This window comes from Puma concolor, chromosome B2, assembly GCF_028749965.1.
Source record: "Puma concolor isolate L17-30 chromosome B2, mPumCon1.1.hap2, whole genome shotgun sequence".
Classification (NCBI taxonomy): Eukaryota; Metazoa; Chordata; class Mammalia; order Carnivora; family Felidae; genus Puma; species Puma concolor.
The window spans coordinates 109,373,656-109,393,775 of NC_141671.1; the positions used below are offsets into that span (position 1 = coordinate 109,373,656).

Here is a 20,120-nt window from a genome sequence, read left to right on the forward strand (position 1 = left end):
CACATATCCTAGTAATTACCATCCAGGTCAAGAAACCAGTTTTTGCCAGCCCCATCAGAGGCCCCTGTGTGTCCCAGCTGAGACAGCTCCTTACTTCTCTCCAACTAACCATATCCTGGCACTTATTCCCTTCTATTAATCAACCAACTGTTCACCCTTAGACTTAAAAAACAAACTACAACTTTTGGGGCGCCTGGGTGGTTCAGTCGGTTAAACCTCTGGCTCTGGCTCAGGTCATGATCTCATGGTTCATTGGTTCAAGCCCCATGTCTGGCTCTGTGCTGACAGCTCAGAGCCTGGAGCCTGCTTCAGATCCTGTGTCTCCCTCTCTCTCTCTCTATGCTCCTCCCCCACTTATGCTCTCTCTCTCTCTCAAAAATAAAATAAACATTAAAAAACAAAAAAACAAAATACTACCACTTTTATGCCTGTTTTAAACCACAATTCTCCCTTTTCCCCTTTCTTTTCCTTATAATTTACCAGGGCAAATTTGAATTATTTGAACAACAGCAGCCACATTATGCACATGCATGTGTAGTGTAGTTCAACACATTTTTTCCTCTGTATTTTTGACAGATTGGAAGCTGGATTCAGAGACTTGATCCCTTTGGCAAGAATCAAGGTGATGTGTTCTTTTATCAGGAGGCACATACGTAGTTTGCTCTCCTTTTGAGAAATTAGCAGCTGTTGATGATCATGGCCTAGATTCATTAATTCCTCAGGGTTTGTAAAAATGGGTGATTTTCTACTTTGATCATTTTACATTCATTTATTAACAGAAATAATTTTATTAAGAGACACTTGGCTTATCTACTACTTGGTTACCAGTGATACAGTTCATATAGAGAGGGCAAGATAAATGCTTTCTTTTTCTCTATCGATTTTCAAGGTCTAAATTGCTTCATCACTGCTTTGCAGGTGATCAATTCTTTTTGTTTTTTAATATCATTATGAACTCATCTATTTAAAAATACCTAATGGGTTTTAATGTTACATTTCTTAGTTTTACTAAAACAAAATTCTCATATTTGTCAGTCAGGGGAAGCCTTTTTAAGTTGGCTCTTAAGTTCTTCTGACATTACATTACATTACATCAGTAGTCTTTGTTATCCGGTTTAATGAGATGTTTCAGACTAGTCTTGTACATTTTGTATTTCAGCCATTTCTGCAGGAAGCCCTGATTAGTAAGAAATAGGAATTCAAAACTGAATCTGGGTGCTAGAGATGCTCGCGACCACTGAAGTCATCATTGTTTTTAGACTTCTTCAGGCCTAAAAATGTGTGTGTGTGTGTATGTGTTATCCAAATACACATATACCCACATTAATGAATATTAATATTTTAAGATAAAATATCTCATAAATTAATACTAATATTTCCAATTAAAACTCAGAACTACAATGTTTTTCCTTTTAACACTTTTATCATATAATTCACCCACATAAGTGTACGTTTCAGTGGTTTTAGTATAGTCACACTAAATTGATTCACCACAATAAATTTTAGAACATTTTTATCACATCTAATAAAGAAACACCAAATCCATTAGCAGTCACTCCCCATTTCCCCCCAACCTCTAATCTACTTTCTTTCTGTCTCTACAGATTTGCTTATTTAGGACATTTCATAAAAATGGAATCATACTATGCAGGATTTGGTTGATTCAAGCTTGTTCTATGCTAGATTCACCAGGAAGGGCTCCTGGAAAAAATATTCTCTAATTTCCTACATGGTGATAATAATTTGCCGGCATCCTCTGCAGCTGCCAGAATTTCCCCTGAGTTTATCATTAAAATGGGAGATCTATTTATAATGGAAAATTTCCATTCAAGTTTTGGATAAGGAAGGAGTTAAGACTGTAACTTATTCCATAAGAAAAGAATCAGTGCATGGTCCTAATCCTCTCTGTGTCCATAGCAGTTTGTTTTCTTTGCAGTTCTTCTCTCTGCTTCTTAACATTTCTCTTCCATGGAACACAAGATTTTTCCAGGGCGTAAAGATGACCAACTTTCCTACTTCTTTTTCAATGCCAGGGATTTACATATCTGCACTGCCTAAGCATTGTACAGCAAGAAGCATAAATCCACATTACACCAGAAGCAGTGTGTTTACACCCGAAAATGAGTTAGGAAGATCTGAGTTATAGGAAGAAAATTTCTCCCACCACACCCCTCCTCCAGTTTACAACATTCTGTAAACTTGAAAATCAGTGTATCGTTGTTCTAGAACACTGGATTTAGATGATACTTTGAAGACATTTATTCCACATTTATTTTAAATCAATGAAAAAATCTGAAAGTGATGAAAGGGCTTGCTCAAGGTAAAGTCAACATCGAAACAGGATCCCAGATTCTAAAAACAATCTTCTTTCCACTCCCTAAGAGCTACTTCTTAAGTTTATTAGGTGGACAACTCCAATACAATGAATATGTCAAGTAGCCCATTTACAAATTGTTTATCTATAGGCTCAAAATCTGGCGATTTCCCTCAGAAATACAATTTTAAGTCATGAGAGGCTCAGGATCACTACACAAAAATCTATTTCCATTACAGGATCTCAGACAAGTAAATATCTCATAGCTGGAAGGCAAGGCAGAGTTTTCAGGCGAGGAGAAAATGAAGTGAAAAAAGACATTGTTGGCTTTTTATTGCATCTGTAGATATGCCCTCAAACATTTTTAAAAATTATATTTCATAAATATAGAAATTTCCAGTGCCTGAACACCCATAACTAAGCTCTATCAATTTGTATCACAGTCATATAGTCATAATTGTTCTGGATTAAAAAAAAGATAAAGCAAAATAGTACAAGTTTTAAAAATACAGTTTCTAGTTACCTTGGGTTTGCATCATAAAGTGAATCCAGATTTTGATTTGAGAAGCCTCAGAGTGTCTGGTAGATTATATGCTTCCCTCTTTATAGTCACGTCCTTTTTCTCTCAGACAAGGTTTTCTTTTTTCCCTGGCTTATTACTGAACAGCCTTTTGCTTTCTTCTTCCTCAAACAAGCATGCATTGCTTTTGAAGTTTCTTAAGGGATATTTACTGCTGTAACAACCGGAGAAAGGCTCTCTGCTATGTCCTCTCTAATACCTTCTTTCAATTAGATCTTGTAGAGAAAAACAAAGACACAGATTGTACCCAGTGCCTCAGTGTTCCCAGATTTCTATGTTAGCAATGAACATAAACTTTATTAATGAATCTATACATTTAACAAAAATAATTCTACTCTTTTGCCTTTCAAGTGGTTGACGATGGAAAATGCAGAGAGATTTCCCATTCACATGTTTTTAGATATGAAATACTCAATAATTTTGTATCCTACATTAAGTTGTTTTGTATATGTGCGTAACAAAAAAATCTCATTACTATAATTAGCCCTTGTCTTTTTAAACTGCTTTTGGTAATACAAAGACTAAGGAGTTGATCTGAGACGATGCAAGAGTTTATGACCAATCTGTTTACTTAAGCTTTGTGTCACCTCTATTTCCATGTGAACTGAGGATAATATTAACATCGAAAAGATGGTGTTTTAAATAAACCACCATCTGAAATGGAAATCTATAAATTGACTATAAAGAGGGAAATTCAATTATCACTGAGTAAAGTCATTCTCTTTATGAAACAGATGTCAGAAAGGGAAAAAGGTGACTTTCAAGACTCTACAGGCTGGATTCTTGTAAGAAAAGTCAAAAAAATTTTAAATCTGAAGAGAGGCTAGAACAACTGAATCCTGAGTAAGTCTAGGGACAAAAGCTTGGTAATCATTTTTCCCCAAGTCTATTGTAATTTTCCTTTAATATTTTTCTGATCATAAGATTATTACTAACTAGCTCACCACTGAAACTTTGATAAGTACCAAAAAAAAAAAAAAAACCCAAAAAGGTAGAGGCAAACATTATTTATATTTAAGAAGTTTCTTATGTAATTATTCTATTTTCCATAGCTGAAATCATTATACAGGAAATTTTGTATCTTGTTTTATTATATCAATAATTATCCATGCCATTAAATAAATGAACAAGAATAAATTTTAATGGTCGCACAGTAAACCACTGTATGGGAATTTCATGATCTGTTCCATCATTCTCTTATTGTTGGATATTTGAGATATCTCCTCCTAATAATGAGTACATAAAACATATCCATTAGCTGCTTTAGGCATAATATGATTACATTTTGGATTATTTTCTTTGGATAGATTCCCCAATGTAGAATAACAGAAGCTAAGTAAATATCTTTATTAAGGATCTTCTTATATGCATATACTTAATAGCTTTTCAGAGCAATCACATCAAATTACATTCCCTTCAGCAATGCCTGAGTGAACTTTTGCCCTACTCTCACCCAAATGGGTATTAACATAGTTTTTAGTCTTTGCTAGTTTGATGGCAAAAAGGGGAGGGGGGCAGAGGAGTTGAAGTGTTGGTATTTTACTTTGAGTATGTGTAAATTATTATTCTGCATCTGTCTGAACATGGAGGAAAAGCACTGAAGTAAAACTCATGGAAAATGCAACAACAGGCACTGGTGAGATGAGACTGGCACTACTTGGAAGTGTGAGAACTGCTCATTTATCTACAGACTATCAAACTCTATTATTTGGGGAGGTACCTTGGAATTCCACAATGTATGGACCCCTAGGAAAAAACTCCTGGCAGGATTCCAGGTCACTGGATGTAATCTTAGTTAAACATTAGGCGTCCCAGTTTTGAGTCTTGTCTTTTGACAACAGTTAGCATAATTAAAGGAAAACATTCTATTAAATGCTGTCTCACTGCAAATCTTTAAATAAGTATATTTTTAATCATTTTTTGCAGTGACTTTTATGACGTATGACGATAAATCTGAGTTTTCCAACCTCTCTTTGTTGAGTGAATATGATAGAAAAAGCAAATAGGCAACAGGATTTCAAATTTTTATTCATAGTCAGGAGGAATTTATTAAAGTGCTGTTGACATATGGTAGATTTATGAGCTATTTCTAAATCCTTTTTGGAATTCTCTAATTATATAAAAGCATTCCAATTGTATTGGTAAACCTTCACAATTTATGTCTGTTAATAAAGCCAAAATATTTTAGTGTCATTTGAAATGATAAGGTACTACTTTTTTCCTTCATATTTCTTTATCAGAAAATATGATTAAAAATTGAAAATACTATTCTTTTCTAAATTATGTACACTTACATCATTCCGTGCTCTCAATTGCTGCCATCCTCAATATGTGCCTTACTTATAAAAAAGTTGAATATATACCTTAATCATTACAGTGTCACACTTAAATGTACAGAGATTTTATTAAAATTTTGAACTGTATCTGATACAGATAAAAAGAAAGATTGATGCTAAAATCACATAGATGTGTTAGACACATTGCAAGGTTTTTGCTACATGTATTCACTGGACAATGAGAAGCATTTTATTCTACTGATGAAGAAGGTGAGGGAATGAAGAATAGAAAAATGGAGAAGGAAAATAAGAATGCAACTAAAAAATTATCTGAAAAGAAATTCAAGAACTTTGTCTCTGTTTTGGAAAATGACATGAATGCAGTGAATAAATAATTTCAAATACAACTTGAGTACAAATCTGTTATAATGTCACAAGTGTTATGCATGGATCACACAATTTAGTTTTCATACCTCAATTATTTTTTGCTGTTCAGGAAGTGTAAGATTTCACAGGTTATGGAAGATTGCTGCTAGCTCATTATATAAAGTTGAGAAGTTGGAAAGATGAGCAAGCAAAGAAGAAAAAAGATTGTGGTACTAACCCTGGTAGCTCTGGCTTTGGGAATACTGTGTGGGCAGCCCTAACACCTCCTGTGTGAATCAGGAATCAGGTGCACAGGCTTCAGTGTATCTGCAACATGGAGATTACGCAATTTCTCCAGTGTTGACTATGACACCCAAGAAACCCTCAAAAAATCATCTTAATACCACCATTATCATCACCACCACCATCCTCCTCCTCTTCATCTTAGTTCCAAAGTTAAGAGAAAAATCTGTCATAAACTCAACTCCCAAGTTCCTCTGGAATGTTCTTTTCTCCAAATCCTCAGTGGTGTCATTTTGGTCCTGGCTCCAATTTGACCTAAAGTAGACCTCATCTTCCTACTCCTCTATCACATTTTATCACACGATTGTCTTGTATTTTCTTCACAGCACTTATTGCTGTCTGAAATTATCCTGTGAACTTATTTATCATACTATTTCATTGCATGTACATTTCCTGAAACTGGGAGTTTGTCAAATTTGCTCCTTGCTGAATCTTCCAGAGATAAGAACATAGACTGGCACATAATAGATGCTCAAAGTAATCACAGATGGCCCATAATATTTGCTGGATAAAGGTGTGAATCATAAGTGGTTAAACGTGTTGACAGTTGCATGCCTGACAAGATGATAGAGCTTTAAGGTCCTCTACAACTAAATCTTCAGAGTTAAATGAGTTAGTATTATTCTAACCCCATTCATAAAGCATTAGATAGTCATAAAGATTGGACAGCGGAAGCTCAACATAAATGCTATAGTCGTTTTCCAAAATTATAGTGGTTAAGTCTAAATTGAGTAGTAAGTGTACTTTCTACCTGACCAGAGGAAGTCTGTGAGAGAAGACTAAAGTAAGAAGCCCCTATTTAATAATTATATACTATGTTAGCCATAAGAATTGAAACACAAAAATTAACAGTGATTTATAAATTAGAAAAACAGTGTCTATTATTATATCAAGAACTTAAAATAATCTATTAAAACAAGATTAAACAAGTAAATGCATCAACCACATGGAACTTAAATGTGACAATCTATTCTGCTTATCTGGTCTAACTCTAAACTTCTACCTAATGGCAAGAATAAAAGAGAACAAAAGTGCTTAGAATAATGTGCTATGAAAAAAATTCTTGTATTCTATGCCTATACCATTAAAACTCTTCGATTTCCTCATTTTGCAGGACCCTGGAATCAATCGCTATTTGTACTGCTTTAGAGGAATTGGAAAACTCAAATTAAAATAAAGATCAATTATTAAGTTAAAAATAAACATTATCCTCAAGACTTACATTTATTTTATCATCATTGTAAAAGAATTTTCAGTTAAGTTATAAGATGAACTGTTTGCTTCCGAGCATATAATTAATGGTAGCATATTCAGATATACCAGATCTCTCTTAGAAACAATTTGTAATGTAGTAGAAACGGATTCAGTTACCACAATGGCTAACCCTAAGACTTGCCAATGAACTATTTTCAAAAATGTCTTAAAGAAAAAACTGAAAAAAATACATAATCTATAAACCTATATCATAAAAAGGTAACACAAGAAAGCTTTATAAATGAAATCTTCAGAGGAGTTATTGAAAAGGCACCTCCTACAAACTGAATGTTTGTGTCCTCCCAAAATTCATTTGTGAAGTCCTAATACCCAATGTGATGGTGTTTAGAAGTAGGGACTTGGGAGGTGATTAGGTCTTGAGGATAGAGTCCCCATGAATGGAATTAGTGACCTTCTAAAAGAGGCCCCCAAAAGCTCCTTCATCCTTTTTGCCATGTGAGGACACATGGAAAAGATAGCTACCCGTGAACCTGAAAATTGGTTCTCACCAGACAGTAAATCTTCCAGGACCTTGACCTTGGACTTCTGAGTCTCCAGAACTTGGAGAAATAAATGTTTGTTGTTTGTAAGCTATGTGTCTATGGTATTCTGTTGCAGCATCCCAAATGGACTAGGATAATACCTAAATCCCAAACCACAAAATTTTTGCCAAAGCAAATTTTTGTAAATAAAATAGTTTCATATACTAGGTAAGATGTAATTTTTAAAGAAAACCCAAAACAAATTCACATCACACAATCAAATTTACTGTATTTATCACAGGTAAAATTTCATCTAGTTGTAGCTTAAAAGAAACAGCTCTGCATAGGTATACAGATGCATTAAACCCAAGTAATTAGCTAATATGTCTTGTTTACATATCTACTGCCAACTCTAATCATCTGTACTAACTTCTTAAGGCTCTAGAGTCATGAATATTTGTCCAACAATCTTATATTTAAATTTCAGACTGTGTGAATACTTCCCTCGTTTTTTGTTTAAACAGTGACCTTTGTTCAGTGCATATTTTCATACACATTTATGAATATCATGTAAACAGTGTTTATACTTTATCAAATTTAAAAAATTCACTGATGCTTGGCAGTTTTTTTTAAAAGACCGATTTTTACATTATACTTTTTCAGTCAAAATGTATTGCATAGTCAGGCATGCAGATAGACTCTGGCAAATCCCACCTTAACCACTTAGTCTTGTGATATTATCCGAGATTATGACATCACTCAAAACCCCTTCATTTTTAAAATCCCTTATTCACCCATCCCACTATATAGCCTTTACTTTCAGACCTTTCAGTCACCTGTAAATTACTGCTACTCCTGTTCTACTGTAACTAAACTTTGGGCAATTCAACCAGTCCATTTTCTAACCATCACTCACCTGCTTTTTTTCATACTGTCTTATACTCGTTTTGGACAGTGTAGTCTGTAATTTCAATAATATTTTTGCCAATAGCACAGAACCCATGCATTTCTTTTTCTCTGTCACTTCTGCCTGGTAAAACCCAACTAAAACCAACCACCTACCTTCTCCTCCTTGTATATGAGCTACTGAGCAATATATACCTGGGAACCTAGGAAGACTGATGCCATCGTGAATTCATGGTCACCAACCTAGACACTCTACCATGTTTCTAGTCAACTGTCTCCAGAATGACAATTCTATATTATATACACTCAACATATGTTCTCTCTTCAAGTCTAGGCAGATGTCCTTGTCTTCTACTTCTTCGTATAGTTAACAGGGGCCATCAGATGGCCCATCAAATCTACAGAGTCACTGACATGTTTTCTCCTCTACTCTCAGTCTGCAATGGAGGAAGGACCCCTTCCTAAGGTCATCTGTCCTCTGAATCCTATCTTCCTCCACCTTCTTAAAGACTGTCTCCTCTTAAATGAAAGATAATTTCGATTCTACGCTATTACTCTATCAAAATACTCTCAGTAAAGTCACCTATGACCTCTGTATTGCTATGTAACAAAGATACTTTTCAGTCCTTGTAACAATTTGCCCTAGCAGCAGCCTTTGACACAGCTGAAGACTTATTTTTTCAAAATACTATTTTGTCTTGGCTAATCACATTCTACTGGTTTTCCTCCTACTTCTGGGCCCACCGCATCTCAGTCTCCTTCTCTAGTCCTTCTTCTCACTAATGCTTAAATGTTAAGGCCTCCTTTTCTCAACCTATTATATGCTATGGGCAACCCCTTCCTCTTCTATTCCTTCTACGGTCATTTAGCTGTTGATGACTCATCTGTTCAGGCTATAGCCTACTACATCTATCTTGTATGTTTGAGATCCCTAATGTCTTGCTGTTACTTGGTATCTTGTAGCCAGAATGTCTGAGTTTGAAGCCCAGCTCTGCCACTTTGCATGCTTTTGAGCAAGTTACTTAACAACCTATGCTCTGTTTCTTCCTTCATAAAATGAGAATAAAAACAATACCTATTCTTATTTTATAGGGTTGTTGTGAAATCTAAATGATTAATATTTGTCAACAGAGACTGTCTTTCCCTTGTTTGTTGTTTCTGCAGCACCAAGTGCAGTGCCTCAAAGCAGGTATTCCATATGCATCTGCTGATTCAGTAAATAAGTGAACTTACCAGATGGCAAATTACTACTATTCTGAGGAATTTTCTACTAGCCCTATTAAATTTTAAATTCCTTGCTACAGCTACCTCTTGGTACCCTTCTAAAGGACACCACAATTTCAAAGAGAAAGAATACAAAGGATATCCTGGAAAAATACAACTTTTGTTTAAACACACACACACACACACACACACACACACACACACACACACACACACACACACACCCTGGTACTAGAAATCCGGGTTGATGTGATTCATACAGTAAAAATGACTTGGAATACTGGTTTTAACAGACATTGTGAATTGTGAAATGATTCAACATAAATATCAATATATTACCTCATTTCTTTTATTAGACTTTTGTAAAACCAGAAACGACTGGCCTGGGAACACTTAAGTCAAAGAGAAAGCGGTTGAAGGAAGAGCACCAGGTAATCGACGTCTGGCCAACACAATAGGGTGCTGCCAAAAAGCAACGATTCACTCTCACATCAGACAACGACAATAGTGGTGACAGACATTCCTTTTCGATAGAGTACTTTATGTCTGTTTGTCAACTTTATTTTTAAAATCTGGAAAGTTAGGCGAGAGGTCTACAATAGAAGATACTTCTTGGAGAAACAGATCTTTGTAGACTAATGCTAACAGGTAGCCTTTTACTTGAAAAGTTCCTGAAGATGAGAATTCCTATCCCAAGGCACAACCCTCCACTTACTACCTTGATGCCACAGGGGGGAAGTTTCTTCCTAGCAGTACAGATGGATTATGGTTTGGGGATCCTTGGAAAAGTTCCTCTCTTCTCGCAAATCCCTGTCTTCTGCTACTCCTGGTGGTCAGGAAGGCTATACATTTTAACTCAAGTCAGTGGCCACTGTGGCAGTCATTAACACTTGTCACTAAATTTTCCTCCTGGGGATACAGTGATACTATGCATCCCCTCCCCCAACCTTTTAAGTTACAGTGGCCATGTGACTTGCTCTGGCCAATGAGATGTGGGCTGAAATAACAGGTGTCTTTCCAATAGATGCATTACAAGCCAGTGTACATTTTCTAGATTCTCTTTTGCCAACTCCACTCTCCAACTTCCTGACTCCTATCTTGGCAAATGGAAATGATTAGATGACAGTTGCTCCATCAGTCTGGGCTCTGGAGGGTGGATGATGAGACACAACTTCCTGACTCCCATCTTGGCAAATGGAAATGATTAGATGGCAGCTGCTCCATCAGTCTGGGCTCTGGGGTGGGGGGGGGGGGTGGATGATGAGACACAGAGTCATGGGCACAGCATATAGCATGGGAAGAACATGTGGAACATACAGAGCATACTGTCTTAAATCACTGAGATTTTGAGGCTGTCACTACATCAGAGCCTGGGTCTACACTCACTGATGTGAATTTGCAGTTTTCTTACTGTGTGCAAAGTACTGACCTAAACTAAAAAGGATACAGATATTTCATTAAGAAATAAGTTAGGGGTGCCTGACTGGCTCAGATGGTAGGGAGTGCACCTCGATCTTGAGGTCGTGAGTTTGAGCCCCTCCTTGGGGGTAGAGTTTACTTAAAACACAAAAAAGAAACAAGTTAATTTTCTGACTTTCCCTTTTCTTTGGGTGCCAACCTTTCTTGTTTGGTTTACAATCAGAGAAATCAGACCAGCTTCTGCCACTTATACATTAGTATGAATAAGTTTTAGAGCTGGAATTATTAGCAAACTGTAGAACTACTTTCAGGAATTGTAGAGAGAAAGTTCTTACTGATAAAATTTCTGTGCTTTTGCAAACCACTATAAACATAGGATAGATTTTTATACAGAAATAAACACATACAGCAAACCTGAGTTAAGGAGTATATATGATTTCAGCAATTCACTCTAGGACAAAAAAATGTAGTCACTTCATTTAACTAAAATGTATATTATTTATAATCAATTCCATATACTCCTAGCTGTTTTATAATTTTTTTTTAACGTTTATTCATTTTTTGTAAGACAGAGAGAGACAGAGCGTGAATGGGGGAGGGGCAGAGAGACAGGGAGATACGAATCCCAAGCAGGCTCCAGAGCTCCAGGCTCTGACAGCATAGAGCCTGACGCGGGGGTCTAACTCACAGACCGTGAGATCATGACCTGAGCCAAAGTCGGATGCTTAACTGAGCCACCCAGGCGCCCCACTCCTAGCTCTTTTAAAGTACATATTAAAGTTCCAATCATAATAAAATACTCAATGAGAGATGATTATAACTCATTAACCATGGAAATCTAATTAACAAATAAGCGAAATTACTATACTCTAATGTCACATTGAAACTTTAAGTGAAAACTGATGTTCACTATATCATACTCCTTTCTTTTGTAAAAAATTCAATAATAAATGCTAAACAGTAAATTTAATACCTAAAGTATATGTAAATATCAACCTAAACTAAGAAGCATAAAGTTAAATACATCAGTACAAAATAACATAAGGAAACAATCAATAGCCTTTAGTAAACATGATTAAAATTGTTCTTTTTCAGAAAAGTAGCATAAGTGTACCATTAAATGGCTAAGAAAGTTTTAGCTGGATCATTTCCTCAAACTAAAGCAAATATACATTGCACAATTCCTTTCCCATTTACCTTTTATAATTTCTTCATGTTTACAATTTCACAAAATGTTCTAATGTCTATTCTGTTTTAAAGGTCCACCATAAATGACCAACGATACTTAGTAATTAATTAAATTTCGATGTAGTCTCTAGCTCACTGGTTTTCAAAACTTTCTCCTTCACAGAACCAGCAATTACAAAACAGACTTAAAAAAAAAAAAGCAAGCTGTTCTGCCAGGATCAGTGGGAGAGGTTGAGGTGGGGAGTGGGGTACAGCTGTGGGGGCTTACACAGGGGATCAGAGATTGTGCATATTTTCAGCCACCTTGTTATATATTCTTTCTGTCTCAACACACTGCCTCAATCTTCCAGGCCATTTGCTTATTTACATTATCAATGCACAGATTTTGCTTTAAAATTAGAAGAATTTTCTGTTGGGTTTTAAAAAAATAAAAGTCACAGAAGACCTGATAAAGGTTTAGTCAGAAACATTTACTAAATATTTTCTAGTGCTAGACACACAGTGTTCAGCAAAGGGATATAAAAACAGCAGAAACTTAATCCTTATTTTTGAGTTACACAGATTCTACTGGGGAAAGGGACGGTGCAGGAGTAAGAGGACCAGGAACAACAAGTGGTAACAGCATGTGCAGAGGATGCAGGAAGGGAGTCTTGGACTCCTCCTTGTAGGAGTAGAAGTGGTACCAGCAGTCGGGTCAGGGAGGGCCTCACTGAAGGGCCATATCTAGGTTGGGGGAGGTGGGAGAGCCATTCTGGGGATAGCAAGTGTGGATATAAAAAGTGCACAGATGTGCTTGGAGTATTTTAGGAAGGAAAAAAAAAAAGCACATTGTAGTTACAGAGGAAGGTGTGTGAGGGGCACAATGAACAGAACTAGAAAAGATAAGCTGAGACCAGATTATTAAAGGCTCTGTAGGCGGAATCAAAAAGACTCAACTTACAAAGTCACAAGGACCAGTGGAGGTTTGCCGGAAGGGCTGTGTGGCATGGTTACATCCTTATATGGTGTGAAAGTGCAAGACTGACGGAAAGGCTAAGAAGCTGGAGCTATGGTCGGGTCATGTGGATATCCTTAAGTCCGTTTTCTGCCTTGTTATCCTATCATTGCAAAAACAAAACTAACAAACCAAAAACACAAACCTTTTTTCTTACAGGTCTGTTCAAGTGTCACTGTTTTGGTTTAGAAGAGCTACGTTTCCTCGCCAGAAGATAAAATCCACAGGGGAGGGATTTGAGGTGCTTTTATTCTCAGGTATGTCTCAAGGCAAGGAACAGTGTGCAGTGCCTGGCAGGAATGCGACCAGCATCACTGAAGAGATAACACGACTTCTCTCATGTTGTGACTCCCCGCTTTATCTGCATCGCCGTCCAATCCCACACCACTTCAGGGTGCAGCTCTACTCAAACACACACCCACGAGAGAGCTCTCCTGCTGGCACCCTATCTCATCTAACAATCCAACACTTCCCTGTTAGCCTCCCTAACTCCTCCTCCTCCAACATGGGTCTTTCTGTTACCAAGTTCTTCCCCCAAAACTTTTTCTCAGAATATTGATGAAAAGGAGTTTTGGAAATCCAACCCTTTTCTCATCTTACAATGTATTTAGTATTCTTACTTTTGCTATTTCCCTTTCTTTTCTGCTAATTAATATAGACTTAATTAACCATGTAGTATTTTTTTCATACTATAGACATTTAAAATGAGGTGTTTTTCTAAGAACAACCTTGGTTACTTTCCACCGAATTTAAAGGGATGCTTATACTTTAGTTGTTTGTTGAGTAGTCTATTTAAATATTGTGGATTCATTCCCTGATCCAGTTAAGAGATTTAAAAATTTTCAAGCGGTTTCATTTATGTATCATTTATGCTCAATCTTATATATTTTTTAAAAGCTTTATTGATTTTGAGACAGAAAGAGAACCAGCAGGGGAAGGATAGAAAGGAAGGCAGAGGATCCAAAGCAGGCTCTGTGCTGTCAGCAGGGAGACCCACATGGGACTTGAACTCTCAAATCATGAGAGCATGACCTGAGCTGAAGTTGGACACTTAACCGACTGAGTCACCCAGGTGCCCCCCAGTGTTACAGTTTGACTGTGGCATTACACATATATCTTACTAAAAAAATTTTATGGTCTGTAACATATAATAAATATTCTTCAAGAATTCAATTACTTAATTTTTCTATTTCATTATGCCATTATTTCAGGCCTCCTTTTAAACTGTACTGCTCACATCTGTTATTTATTAATTGCATAGGCTTAATATATTTTGATCTTATAGTTTTATGACTTTTTTTCAATCCTTTTTGTGTGTGTGTTTTTGCAATTATGCCCTCTATTGATATTTCTGCTTTCTGGATTCAAACCAACTTTATTAGAGACCATAATTGAATTACTATCCAGAGAGGAGGATATAAATCTAAACCCAATTTTTACAATTTAGGCAGGACTTGGGGAGATGGGTATTAATGTATTTCTGCTGGATTTTTTTTCCTGTTTATATCAGATAGTTCTACATTTTATGGAAAATTTAGTATGTATAAGGTGACATGTGGGTTATTTTACATTATCCAATTTTTAGTGTTTATAAAAAAGCGTTAAGAGAGAGAGATACAAAAAAGAACTCTTAATTATAGAGAACAATGTGATAGTTAGCAGAGGGGAGGGGTGGGGGATGGGTGAAATAGATGATGGGAATTAAGAACAGCACTTATCGGGGCGCCTGGGTGGCACAGTCGGTTAAGCGTCCGACTTCAGCCAGGTCACGATCTCGCGGACCGTGAGTTCGAGCCCCGCGTCAGGCTCTGGGCTGATGGCTCGGAGCCTGGAGCCTGTTTCCGATTCTGTGTCTCCCTCTCTCTCTGCCCCTCCCCCGTTCATGCTCTGTCTCTCTCTGTCCCAAAAATAAATAAACGTTGAAAAAAAAAAAAAAAAGAACAGCACTTATCATGATGAGCACTGGGTGATGTATGGAAGTGTTGAATTACTACATTGTACACCTGAAACTAATATAACATTGTATGTTAACTAACTGGAATGGAAATAAAAACATTAATTAAAAAAATATTCTGACTTCATTCTCTGTTTTCAACAGCTCTGTGTGTATTATGCACATTTACTGTAAGTCATTTTAATTTCTTTGCAGAATAAGGCAGGAGACAGGTGGATGGTCTGGAAGACGACTTTATTCTCGTAGATGGTGGCAGATATTGAGTTTGAAAGGGAACCCCATCAATGCATCCTGAGTTTCCAAGGGATTTCTAAACATTTTTATAATTATTAGTCACTAATCAAACTCTACAAAATTAATGGCTAGAACCGTAGTACCCCAAATGTCTGAATCCTATTATGAGAAAAGAGTGAATCTTTCTACCACTAAACTCATATTCTCAATCTTATTTCTCTCTTCTCCACTCCATAATCCTATCAGTTTCCTATATGTTTTTCCCCTTGACATTCCTAAACTTAGTGGCATTAGCTACTTCTCTTTTCAGGAAGTCCTTCAGCAATCTTCTGTAGTGGTGTATGGAGCAGTTGATTTCTTTTGGTGAATTTGGGTAACAATACTTTTGCCACCTTTGAAATGAAGGGTATCTTGGCGGAGTAAACTGATTTAATATAAGGATCCATTATGTGTGTTTCCCCTGTGTTAGATCAGATGTCTTTGTGACCTTCATTCATTGACAGCTAGTTCTTCAATGGTTTTAGCACCCAGGAGTTGTTTTTTTTGTTTTTCTAGTTCACATACATAAAACATACTAGTCAAATGTTTCCTCTGATCTTGGTAGTTCTAAATGTTCTCTCTTAATTTACAGAATAAAGTAGTTTTGCAAATCAGGAAAAGTTTTTTCAAGCATATCATTAAATCTATCAGTTTCTATGTGGTTTGTCTATTTCCTGTGACACCTTTACTCATCATAGTGACGTTGTGTCTTTTTTTTTTTTTTTTTTTTTTTTTTTTTGCGGGGGGGTGGCTTCAAAATATCTACTCTTTCCACTCTTTGAATAGGGCCTCAGTTTCCTCTTCAGGAATTATCTTTACTCAGTCTTCTAGGGATACTGAATTCAAACCCTATGGAAGATTTTTTTCTGTCATATCCTCTCTTTCATTCCCCGAGATCCCTAAGGGGCCACATGCCAACTGATGTCATTCTCCTGGGCCTTTGTGTCTTAACAAAGGTGGAAAAAATAGGGCATGTTTATTAATTCTAAGATGTCCCAGAGTGATTATCCAGCCACAGAGATTCTCTGTGGCAACTTGAGACTTACTTCCAACTTGTTTTCAGCCCTCACTATGAGTCTGTGGCATTACTATATCCTGTTAAATTCTCTTTCTGCTCAAGAAAGCCATTGGTTGCTCCTGTAAAACAAATAATATGTGATATATTTATGCATGCTACTTCCCACATGTATCATCTTCTCTTGTAATATCTTTTTTTTTTTTTTTTTGCATTTTACAACTTTCAATATCATTTTTGCTTAGGTTACTCTTACTCTACAGTGAGGTTTCCTAAAATTTGTTCTGGGAAACATTATTTGTAACTCAGCAAATGTTACACTAGGAAAAAAGGAGAGAGGTTATAGTTAAGTATGGAAAACACAGGGATAAATAAAATTCAATTAGTTTCTTTTTCTGTACATTGTGAATTTCTAAGACAGAATATAAGATGTAGCTTTTTCTGAACTTATTTTTAGTATGTATACAGATACAGACTTATCCTGACATGTCTAAAAAAGAAACTAGTGCTCTGTAGAACACATTTTGGGGAATGATATTCTAGATACTGCTATTTACTATCTCCAATGAGGATTTTAGTTTCCCTTGAGCTCATAATGGAGCAATACTATCTATGTTATTTATATTTAATGCTACTCATTCCTATTTACTATTCATCTTACCTCTAGCCTGTTTGTAATTCTTGTGATTATTTGCATTTCATATATAGACTGAAAATCTTGTGGCTTGACTGTTTTTTTTTTTTTTTTAAGTTTTTCAATATTTATTTATTTTTGAGAAAGAGAGAGACAGAGACAGAGAGCAAGTGGGTGAGGGGCAGAGAGAGAGGGAGACACAGAATCTGAAGCAGGCTCCAGGCTCTGAGCTGTCAGCACAGAGCCCAACATGGCCTGGAACCCACGAACCATGAGATCACGAGCTGAGCTGAAGTCAGCCACTTAACCGACTGAGCCACCCAGGCGCCCCATGGCTTGACTGTTTTTAATGGCACTACAAAATATTTTAAATGAGCTGGGGTGTTTTAAAAGTTTTGAATATGTCCCTATAATCAAACTATTTATCAACAGGTATGTCATATTCCTGTTGTAATTTTGGTAGGGTTTAGAATTCCATTGGTATTCTTGATTACTATTTAGTGTTTCTAATTGTAATTTTCCTGAAGCATGTAACACAAACAATTGGTACTTCCTCTTCTGTTTTTGCAATATAAATTTAAGAATCTTGTGTTTATATCAATGTGGAGCTATATACTTCTGATGGTGATTTATAAGATGTTCTCAAAATACTGCTGAGCCTCAGCAATGAAATGGGAATGTTAAATTATTGTGACTTAGAACCCCTCTATGAGATGATTTAGGAAGATGAATTTTCCTAGACAAGATAAGTAAATACCTTAGTTTACATAAAAAATACAGTATAGAACATTATCAACAATCTGAAACTAACTAATTCATAATTTGGCCATATTGATGTTCTTTCTATTAATGAATGCTCAATTATTATTTTTTTTTTTGTTTTGATATGGAGACAAATAGCTTAAGCACAGATTTGAAGTAAAGTAATTTTTCTTGACCACATTCCTGACAGCCTATTCCCTGAGTGTTTGGGGTAAAATAATTTTTCTTGACCACATTCCTGATGGACAACTCCCCTGAGTGCATTGGTCAAATGAAATTGTCAGTGATGAGGTAACTGAGAGGAAAAAAGAGGAGATGGTGTTACAAAAGTCTAGTATTTATCACTTCTCACCAAGAAATCCCACTTTAGAGAATAAATATTTATTAGCTACATTATCCAAAATACAGGAATACTAGAAAAAACCCAAGTATCCAACATTTAGAGACTGGTTATGCAAAAACTATGCTGAGAAGATGAATCCTTATGTACTAAAAGTATATTCTATAGAAACAGAAATGTATGTAGGAAAGAAAATACCTTAAGTAATTTTTATAAAATTAAAATGTAGACAATCTAGATGTAATGAAAACAATGTTTTGCATGGGGATAAGCATAAAACAAATACACTAAAAGAATTATTTTCAATGGAGGTGTTCTTTGTAGTCTTTAGTTTACTAAAGTTATCTAAGTATGGAATAAAAAAATACCTTTACAAGATTTGAGGCAAATGATTTTATCTATAGGAAAAATATCTGTGGGTATTATAGTTATATAAAGTACATAAATATACGTCTATAATAAGCACACTCGCATATGAAATATATATGTACATAAACTTAAGTCACTGTTACAGGTGAAAAAAAAAATCCCAATTAAATATGATGCAAATTTAAAAGAAATGTTACTTGTTTCTCTTTATATGCTCAATTATCCTATTTGAGCCCAGATATATGCTAGCATGCCATTCTTACTTCCTCCAAATTGTCTCACCTCCACATAAATGATGAACAAAGTTAAAACCAAGTTCAGTGTAAGTATGTCATGTCAAAAACAATGAGAATACCAGGCACTGGACACTCAAAGACAAATATTCTAAAAGCAGATACTTGCTAACTAAAATAACATTAATTTTCAGTATGTCTTTTTAAAAATATGGATTCTCTGGCTTAATGCTTAGAACATCTTAAACTAAACTGAACACATGAAGTTATGTGGGACTGGAAAAAAGGAAGAAGAGGCATGATGTGCCAGAAAGTCTCTTTACCCTGGCTGAGAAGGCGACAGAATCTATAACGAAGAAAAGAATTTAACACTTCAACAGGACAGATATAGGGGAATATAGAAGCCATTTATATACTTTAAAAATATCTACGGTAGAATAAAATCTAAAGACGGAGAGAACGTTAAGATTGCGCAGGCTGCTTTGTTATGGCTAGGAAAGTACCTGAGAGACAGGAACAAAGTCAAGCAGCTTTTCTCATTAAAAGTTTATTGCTCTGCTTAAATCTGTTTGAAGGAGCATAGAAATACATGAAATACTACACTAGGTAAGATCCACTCTAGCCAGAATGCTGAGGCTCACACAAATCTGACTGACATGAAATTGAAATATCTGACTGTTTTGCCTTGACGTCAGCTTTTAATACTGTCAACATTAAAGACGAAGTCTGCTCCAACAACTTAGTGGAAACTTAAGATATTCATAAAGTTGTCCAAAACCTTTCAAGAAAATAGCATTCATACTCTATACAAGCATGATACAAAAATCCTTTCTTAATCTGTCAATAAAAGGCAGCTAAATGAAAAATTCCTGCTTTCCTCGGAACAGATAATTAATTGAGCTTTGCTCTAGGAAGAGCTCCAAAGCACTTTACACAGGGACACACTGGCCTACAGGGCTTCTCACTGCAAGGCTGAGTATCTCACTCACCCTCTCAATTTCTTAAACACTGTAATTTTTATATCTTACCTGTCAAAATGTCTCTACCTTAAAAAAGGTTTTTATTAAGCTAACATTATGCTAACATTAAAATAATTTTTAAGGAAAAAACAATCATTCACAGGCCTGCCATTGCACTAAGCCTGTTTAATTGGTCAACAGGCGTATGTGATTTATGGTTGTAACCACACCACACCTAACGGAATGGAGGCAGGCTTTTTTAAAGGCATTGCTTA

At 35.9% G+C, this 20,120-nt stretch overlaps 1 protein-coding gene across 1 annotated transcript in view; it reads right to left on the reverse strand.

Annotated features, from left to right (window-relative positions):
- MAN1A1 (mannosidase alpha class 1A member 1) overlaps positions 1 to 20,120 on the reverse strand; it is a 173,066-nt gene that overhangs the window by 88,049 nt on the left and 64,897 nt on the right. The window lies entirely within an intron of this gene.